At 39.2% G+C, this 8,713-nt stretch overlaps 1 non-coding gene across 1 annotated transcript; it reads right to left on the bottom strand.

Moving 5' to 3' along the window:
* Window positions 1–568: 568 nt before the first annotated feature.
* Window positions 569–672, bottom strand: LOC112731410 (small nucleolar RNA R71). Its single transcript, XR_003167189.1, has one exon. It is a non-coding gene; the product is annotated as a small nucleolar RNA R71 (small nucleolar RNA).
* Window positions 673–8,713: the final 8,041 nt, after the last annotated feature.

Genomic DNA, 8,713 nt, shown 5'->3' with positions numbered 1-8,713 from the left:
AGAGACATCAACTCCTCCATATACCGAACCAGAGAGGACCCTTCATAGACTTAGAAGGGAAGCAAGAGGGAAGAGAGTACTGGGAGAAGAAGAATCTGAAGGAGAATCTGAGGACAATTTTGAGGAAGCTCTAGACCTCAACATGGAGAGAGAAGTTCACAACCATGAGAGAGCTGATGGAAACAATGCTATTCCTGAGAGGAGGGTTCTTAGTTCATACATAAACCCAACCTCTGGGAATTGTGGTAGCAGCATTCAGAAACCACCCATTCAGGCCAACAATTTTGAGCTCAAACCACAGCTAATATCACTTGTGGAGAATCATTGTTCATTTGGTGGGAGTGCTAATGAAGATCCAAACCAACATCTCACAAAATTCCTGAGAATTTGCGACACTGTGAAGTCCAATGGAGTCCAGGAAGATGCCTATAAACTGCTTTTGTTCCCATTTTCACTTAGGGACAAGGCAGCTAAGTGGCTGGAATCATTCCCAAGGGGGAGTCTAACAACATGGGATGAGGTGGAAAGCAAGTTTCTGGCACGTTTCTACCCCCCACAAAAGGTCAATAGGCTTCGATCTGAGGTTCAGACTTTTAGACAACAAGATGGTGAAACTCTCTACGAGGCATGGGAGAGGTTCAAGGATTTGACAAGGAAATGCCCACCAGACATGTTCCATGACTGGGTGCAATTGCATATTTTCTATGATGGACTTTCTTATGAATCAAGGAAGGCGGTAGACCATTCATCGGGAGGTTCATTGAACAGGAAAAAGACTGTGGAAGAAGCCATTGAAGTGATTGAGACAGTGGCTGAGAATGAGTACTACTATGCTTCAGAGAGACACAACACTAAGGGAGTCATGGAGCTGAACCATGTTGATACAATTTTAGCCCAAAACAAGGTGTTTGCCAAGCAACTAGCAGAGCTTACCAGGCAATTAGAAACAAAGCAAGTGGCTGCAATACACACACAAGATCAAGAGGAAGTAAGCATTGAAGGAAGTGATTGGGAAGAGGCCAACTATGTGGGAAACCAACAAAGGCAATCATATGATCCACATTCCAACACTTACAACCCAGGATGGAAAAACCACCCAAACTTTGGGTGGGGAACCAACAAACCCAACCACAAAACCACAAACCTTACAACCACAACCAACATAACAATTCCACATACCAAAACTCCAACCAAAGATCATACCAAGCCACACAAAACACTTACTCCCAACCATCATATCATGGCCAAAATAATCAACCTACCCAACCTGATCCGAACCAATAATTTCAAGATCAATTAAACCGGATAGAAGGAATGATGGCAACCATGGGTCAGGACATAATTAAGTTGAAAAGCTTCAGGGATGATGTGAGAGCTACCTTAAGAAACCATGGTGAAAAAATCAAGAGGATGGAGTCTCAAATAGGAGAGTTATCTCAACAGGCCCCCAAATCAACTGCAGTGTTCCCTAGTGACACAGAAAAGAATCCTAAAGGGGAACAAAAGAGAGTGAGATGGGAAGAATGCAAGGCCATCACCATATTGAAGGAAGTCGCAGAAGAAGAAGGAATCAGACCCTCAAAACAGGAGCCAGAAAGCTTGAAGGAAGGTGTGGAAGAAGCTAAGCAGGAAAGTGAAACTGAGCAAGCCAAAGAACTGCAAAAAGGCATGACGGAAGCATATCAACCAAAAGCACCATTTCCTCAGAGGTTAGGAGGAGGTGAAAAAGGGAAAACCTATTCAAGGTTTTTAGAGACATTTAAGTCTCTCCATATCAATATTCCCTTTCTTGAGACTCTCCAGCAGATGGCTACACATATCAAGTATTTAAAGGAATTGCTGAGCAAGAAAAGAGTTTTAAAGGGAGGACAAACTGTAATAATGAACAAAGAATGCAGTGCCCTCATCAAGAAGGATATAATCTCTAAGAAAATAGACCCAGGAAGTTTTCATATCCCCTGCATCATAGGGGAAACAAAAATTGACAGAGGACTCTGTGATCTAGGAGCTAGCATAAATGTGATGCCTCTGACTCTTATGAAGAGACTACAACTGAATGAGGTGAGATCCACTGATGTAATCATACAACTGGCTGACAAAACTCAGAAGCAAGCTGAAGGGGTAGTTGAGAATGTGCTGGTGAAAGTGGGAAATTATTTTTTCCCCACAGATTTTGTCATTTTGGACATGGAGGAAAACTACCTACACCCCATCATTCTGGGAAGGCCATTTCTAGCCACTGCCAGAGCACTCATAGATGTAGAACAAGGAGAGCTAATCTTGAGAATACATGATGAACAGCTCATTTTCAATGTTTTCAAACCTGCATCTGAGCCTGAACCAGAACATGAAAAGCCTAAGGATGAGAGTAGCCATCTGAGTTTGGAAGAAAGCAATCCAGCAGCTGAAATTCTGAAACAGTCCTTGGAAAGCAAACAAGAATTGCAAGAGTTAAAGCCACAAGAATCAAAAGAAACAGATCAGAAGGATCCTCCTAGCATAAGGGTCAATGAAGAAAGCTTCAAGAGAAAAGGAAGAATTGTAAAGAAATTGCCAAGAGGGTGGAGAAACAAGAAAATTCCCACTGAAGGTTTTTCTCCGGGAGATAAAGTGATATCAAGTCATTATCTGCCAATCCCACCTGGCCTCAAAACCATTCCTTCCCAGCTCCCTCAAGTGTTCACAATCAGGAAAGTTCTTTCTATGGAACATTTAGAGGTCATGAAGGAATCAAGTGGGGACGTTTGCATAGTGAGAGGAGAAGACGTCAAGCACTACAATCCACCCTAACAAGGGACAACCGTCAAGCTAGTGACGTTAAAGAAGCGCTTCATGGGAGGCAACCCATGTTTTTAATATCCTTACTTTTTTTTTTGTTTTGTTTTGCATCTAATAAAGCATGGTTTCTTATGCATGAACTTGAATCCTCAGGACAACTGCTGAAAGAGTGCACTAAACATTGCATATAAAATACAATTTGTCTCTAAGTTTGGTGTGCCTGAGGGCACCCCAAACTCTATTCAAAATGCATTCAATTTTTCATGCAAAGAGCACAACCAAACATTAAGTTTGGTGTTCCTCTTTGAACACGGTTCATGAAAAGCAAGAAGTTCCTCTGGATTTCGAAATTCATGACAAGTAGACCATTCACATGTTTTAATACTTTGGTTTCAATTACTTAGGGTAGTAAATTTGTTTAGAATCAAGGAGCCAAAGTGACTATGATTTATTAGAATTATGCACATTCATTAAGGACAACCAATATGGATTTCATTTCATCAGGAGACTTTACCAAACACTAAGTTTGGTGTCCAATAATAAGTGTGCATACATACAAAAGTCACGGCTATAAGCTCATGAAGTTAATCATTGATTTACATGTGCAAGTACTATTCATCATTCACATGGACCGAAAAATGATAGCAACTTGTTTGTTTGTGCAGGTACAAAAGAAAAGACAAAAATGGAGGAAAAAGACAAAGGGAGGTACGGTGCTTGGTCAAAAAGAAAGTTCACAAGTCTTTGAAGCTAACACATGGGAAAAGGAAGTTCTGCAAGAAAAGATTGCTACATGTAGAACCTAATGCACCCAGAATACTTCCAAGAAAATGAAAAGCAATTTGTCCTTCTCCCTAATTCATATATTTACCATCAAGCCACCCTTCACAAACCACCCCAGCCGTCCATTTTTCACTTACAGGAATCCTTCAGCCACATATGCCAACACCAAGATGCCAATGTCTTGGCAATCAAGGAAGCCACCACTTTACAGAATGCAAGATACTCAGTCCAAGCTGATTACAACATCAGTTCGCAAATCAAGCTTAATTACATAGGGGAACATCTACACAAGATGGACCCAGCATTCCCAGCTTTTGATGAGTATTTCAAAGGGAGGAAAGAAGGAGAAATAAACAAGGCAATGATCCTTGAAAAAGGAGTGGAAGAAACGATGAAAAAGGCTGGATTCTGGAAAAAGCTCATAAGAAAAGACAAAGGAAGCACAAGTGGTCAAAAAGAGGCAGGAAGCAAGAAGAAGCAGGATCCCAAGAATTAAGAAGAACCAAGCAATAAATAAGAGGTGGTCTCGTTCCTTAATAATCAAATGATAATTGGTGAATTGTCTTTATGAGCTTTCTTTCATCATAAGTCATTTAAGTGTTATGTGGAGTTTTTTTTTTTTAGTATGAGTGTCTGTTTATTGCTTTGAATAAAGTAAATGCCTAGATGTTTGGATATAACTTCACCTTCTTAAACAAGTGCTTGCCATGCTTGTTCTGTTTCCTAAAATAAAAGAAAAGTTTGAACAAAAGTAACTTGGCTCAATTAGTGACAAATCAAGTAGAATTAAGTGGTGGTATGCATGCTTGATTGTTTAGTCAGATCACTGGAAATAGAGTGTAGAATTATCAATTTTTGTGAAGAAATTGAAAACTGTCTATGGATCTTGATGAATAAATGTCTTTGGCCATGAAAAAGAAAGAAAAAGAAGAAGAAAAAGCCACTGAAAAAGGCAACCAAAAAGCAAAAAAATTTGAGAAAATAAGCTAGGCACCAATGGTTTGAACTTCTGAGACAAATGCCTGTGGTGTTTATGTATTAAGGATATGCTTGGATGAATAGGTTCTGAGGAGTGTTTCAACACTTGGTAACTTGGGTTAACTAACCCGGGATTATCAACCAAAAGTCCATTATCAAGAGCAACCTAAATACAAAACATTTAGTCACACAAAGAGGTGCTGGGCACCAATGTCTCAAGAAGAAATGTGAACTAAAATGCCTGGAGTGGATATGTGTAGTGCACTGATAAGAAAAAGAAAATGCCAAAGGCTTGCACAACACATGACACCAAGCAAACAAGGAGCTCTAAGAAAAAGAAAGGAAAAACAAAGAAGAGAAAAGTGCCAAAGACATAAGAATAACAAGAGGCCATAGCAGTGTTTGATGGATGCAATGAAAAAGTGATAATCTTACCTGATAAGAATGAAAAAGTGATGCTGCAACTTTCTGCATAAAACCCTTCTGATGAACTTCAAATGCTTGCTAATATAGCCAATGTAATTGCTTTCTGTTTCATACTTTCTTCTCAAATAACTCATGACTTGCTTAGGGACAAGCAAGTATTAAGTTTGGTGTTGTGATGCCAAGGCATCTTAGGCTAGTTTCACTAGCATTTTTCTGTTAGTTTTAGTAGTTTTATGCATTTTCTTGAGCTTTAAGTAACCAAGAATGGTTAAATGAATAACAAAGCAATGAACCATCCAAACAGTATGATTTTGATGCAAATTCCATGAGTTTTAGTTATATTACTTGAATGCTATGAATGGAAGATTTCTCATGAAATTTTGCAAGACTTTGATGCAATTGTTTGGATGATTTCAGGGAAGAAGAGGCTAAGCAAGGAAGCAACAAAATCAATAAAGGAAGCTTGAATATCACATGTGGAGTTTAAGTTCCAGTTTAAGCCTAAACTGGAGCTTAAACGCCAGAATCATGAAGGCTAAGAAATGCTGGAATTGAAGTTTAACCTCCAGTTTAACCTTAAACTGGAGGTTAAACGCCAGAATGAAAGTCTCACCAAAGAAGCATTTCCACGTTTAACCTCCAGTTTAACCTTAAACTGGAGGTTAAACGCCAGAATGAGAATGCCACTCAGGAAGAGTTCCACGTTTAACCTTAAACTGGAGGTTTAACGCCAGAAATGGGAAAAGCACCAGGGAGCCATTTCCACGTTTAAGCTCCAGTTTAACCTTAAACTGGAGCTTAAACGTGTTCGACCAAGTTTTCTCCTCCAGGGTTGCTCTCTCCATTTCCACGTTTAAGCTCCAGTTTAACCTCAAACTGGAGCTTAAACGTGTTCGACACCTCCAGGGCTACCTTTCTCCTCTTCCACGTTTAAGCTCCAGTTTAACCTTAAACTGGAGCTTAAACGTGTTCGACCTCCAGGATGGCTTTCTCCTCTTCCACGTTTAAGCTCCAGTTTAACCTTAAACTGGAGCTTAAACGTGTTCGACCTCCAGGGCTGCCCTTCCTATCTCCACGTTTAAGCTTCAGTTTAACCTTAAACTGAAGCTTAAACGTGTTCGACTACATGACTCTCCAGGGCTGCCATCTTCCATTTCCACGTTTAAGCTTCAGTTTAACCTTAAACTGAAGCTTAAACGTGCTTCTACAAAAGGCTTCACTGGAAGTGTCTGGCGTTTAAGCTGCAGTTTAAGCTTAAACTGCAACTTAAACGCCACTCTTGGAAAAGGTTTCTGGGCCAAAAATATTGCGGTTTAAGTTAATCTTTGAGCACAAACATTAACTTAAACTTACTCTGGTATGAAACCCAATTGAATATCATGGTTTATGGGATTGGGCCTGAAGGATTGATGAGTCTGAAATTTCAATTTGTTGAGCCATGTATTATTATTTGATTATCACTAAGTTGGCTCAATGAATGTTACAGAATTTGGATCAGCAGCCTCATCAAGATTATGGATCATAAACCCAAAGCAAAAGGAAAGCAGGGAGAGGCCTCAAAGCCCAAGAAACACAACAGAAGCTCAATATAGAAAGTGTATAAATAGGATAGAATTTAAGTTAGGGGGGACTTTTACCTTCTCATTTTGCTAGTTTTCATATCTTTGTAATTGAATTCAGAGCTATGACTCACTAAACCCCCTTTCATTGGGTTAGGGAGCTCTATTGTAATTCAATGAATCAATAATAGTTTATCTTCTTCTTCAATCTTTTCTCTTGAATTTTGTTAGAAAGCTTCTCGATCTAATTCCATTGGGTAGTTGTCTTGGGAAAGAAACTACCCATAATTGGAATCCTTCGGAACCTTGGGAAAGGAATGGAGGATTCATGCTAGAGAAGCTTTCTCACAGTGAATTGGATTGGGGTTTGGATGGATATTGTGACATGTAATCCTACCAAATTGTGGTTCATGAAACTGTGTGGTATAATCAGTGATCGAGCATCATCTCTTCTTATGAACATTTAAACCAAGGGATTGGGAATTTGTTTGTTTTTAGAGAGAATTGGTGAGCCAAGGGATTGGGATCCAATCATATAAGATTGCCAAGCAAAATTCAATGAACGCATTGGTTGAGGAAGAGATAAACATGTTTTGATTCGGAGATCTCAATATCTCCTATAACCCAATGAATTCCCCATTTCTGATTTCCACTTCTTTTTACATTCTGCAAATCAATTCATGCAATCACCCCCATTCCCTTTTAATTTTCAGCAATTTAGCTTCTGCTCTTTAATTCATGCAATTTAAGATTCCGCCATTTAAATTCCTTGTCATTTCAATTTCTTGTCATTTACGTTTCCCGCCAATTTTACATTCCGCAATTCTCATCTAAATCTTGATTCCGCTCAACTAGAACACACTTCTAATCCGAATTGCTCACTCAACCAATCCTTGTGGGATTCGACCTCACTCTATTGTGAGTTTTTACTTGACGATAACCGGTGCACTTGCCGGAAGGAATTTTGCCGATCGTGCAATTTCCTAAATCGTGGCATAACTAGTTTATGCATGCATCAGAGTACACGTGCGCGTCACTCGTGCAACACCATCAGATCCCTGCGCCGCCACTTTTCTTATCTTTTCTTTTCCAATTCTAATTTCTTTCTTCTTTCTTCTTTCTTTCTCTTCTTTCTTCTTTATTCTCCATTCTTTTTCTCCTCATTCTTTCTTTACTCTTTTCTTCTTCCCCCCCTTCCATCATATTTTTTTCACCTCACCCCATCCATTACATCTCTTTGTCACCTTCTTCTCAAGGTTCTTTCTTTCTATTTTCTTTCTTCTCTCCTTATTATTTATTTATTTTTGCATTATTTTACTTGGTGTTAAAAATCTAATTGGGTGATTATTTTCTTCTATAATTGCTTGTAGATTATTAAGGAGTTGTTTGACAATTATCACTAATTATTTTTGGATTGTTTGCATTTTCAAATTTAATACTTTCAATAACACATTTAACATGCATACTAAGTGTTTGTGAAAAAGCCCGTATAGCATTGTGCATTCTTAATCATTCTATCCTTCTACTCTAATGCATGTTTTTCACAAAACCCTTTCCATATTTAATTAATTGAATATAAATGTCAATACAAACGTGATTGTTAGTTTGATACGAGTGATAATACATTTTAGCTATTGATGCTTGACCTATGCTACTCATGCCTTTACCGGCATGCTAATAAACATATTGCATCTACTTGCTAAAATATGCACTTGCTATATTTCCATTGATGAACTGATCACATGTAGTCGCGACCATGTGTTAACGACATCCTTCTTTACCTTGGCATTGATTATCACTTGTACTATCCTCCTTCTTGCTTTAACCCATGGCTTTACATGTCACTTTCCTTTTCCCTTTTCAGGATTGCCACCAAGAAGGGTAAAGAGAAAGCTGTTCCATAACCACAAGCAAGGAGAGGAACAAAAAGAGCGCTAGCTGTGGAACCATCCTCAAGAGGATCATCAAGGTCAATGAAACAGAGAAAGCCTTTCCAGCAAGGGACACTGCGCGGTTCACTAACTACTACTGTGAGCAGATGTTCCCCATCCTGGCTGACCGGAACTACAACAATGAGCACCTACTCATCCTCCCTACCCACATTGTTGAGTTTGTAGAGCCCCGCATTGAGCACAGACAATGGAGATTCTTACGGAGACAGCCACGACAGGTTAACCTTTCATGGGTAG

This window comes from Arachis hypogaea, chromosome 12, assembly GCF_003086295.3.
Source record: "Arachis hypogaea cultivar Tifrunner chromosome 12, arahy.Tifrunner.gnm2.J5K5, whole genome shotgun sequence".
Classification (NCBI taxonomy): domain Eukaryota; kingdom Viridiplantae; phylum Streptophyta; class Magnoliopsida; order Fabales; family Fabaceae; genus Arachis; species Arachis hypogaea.
This window is presented reverse-complemented; position numbering and strand designations above follow the sequence as displayed.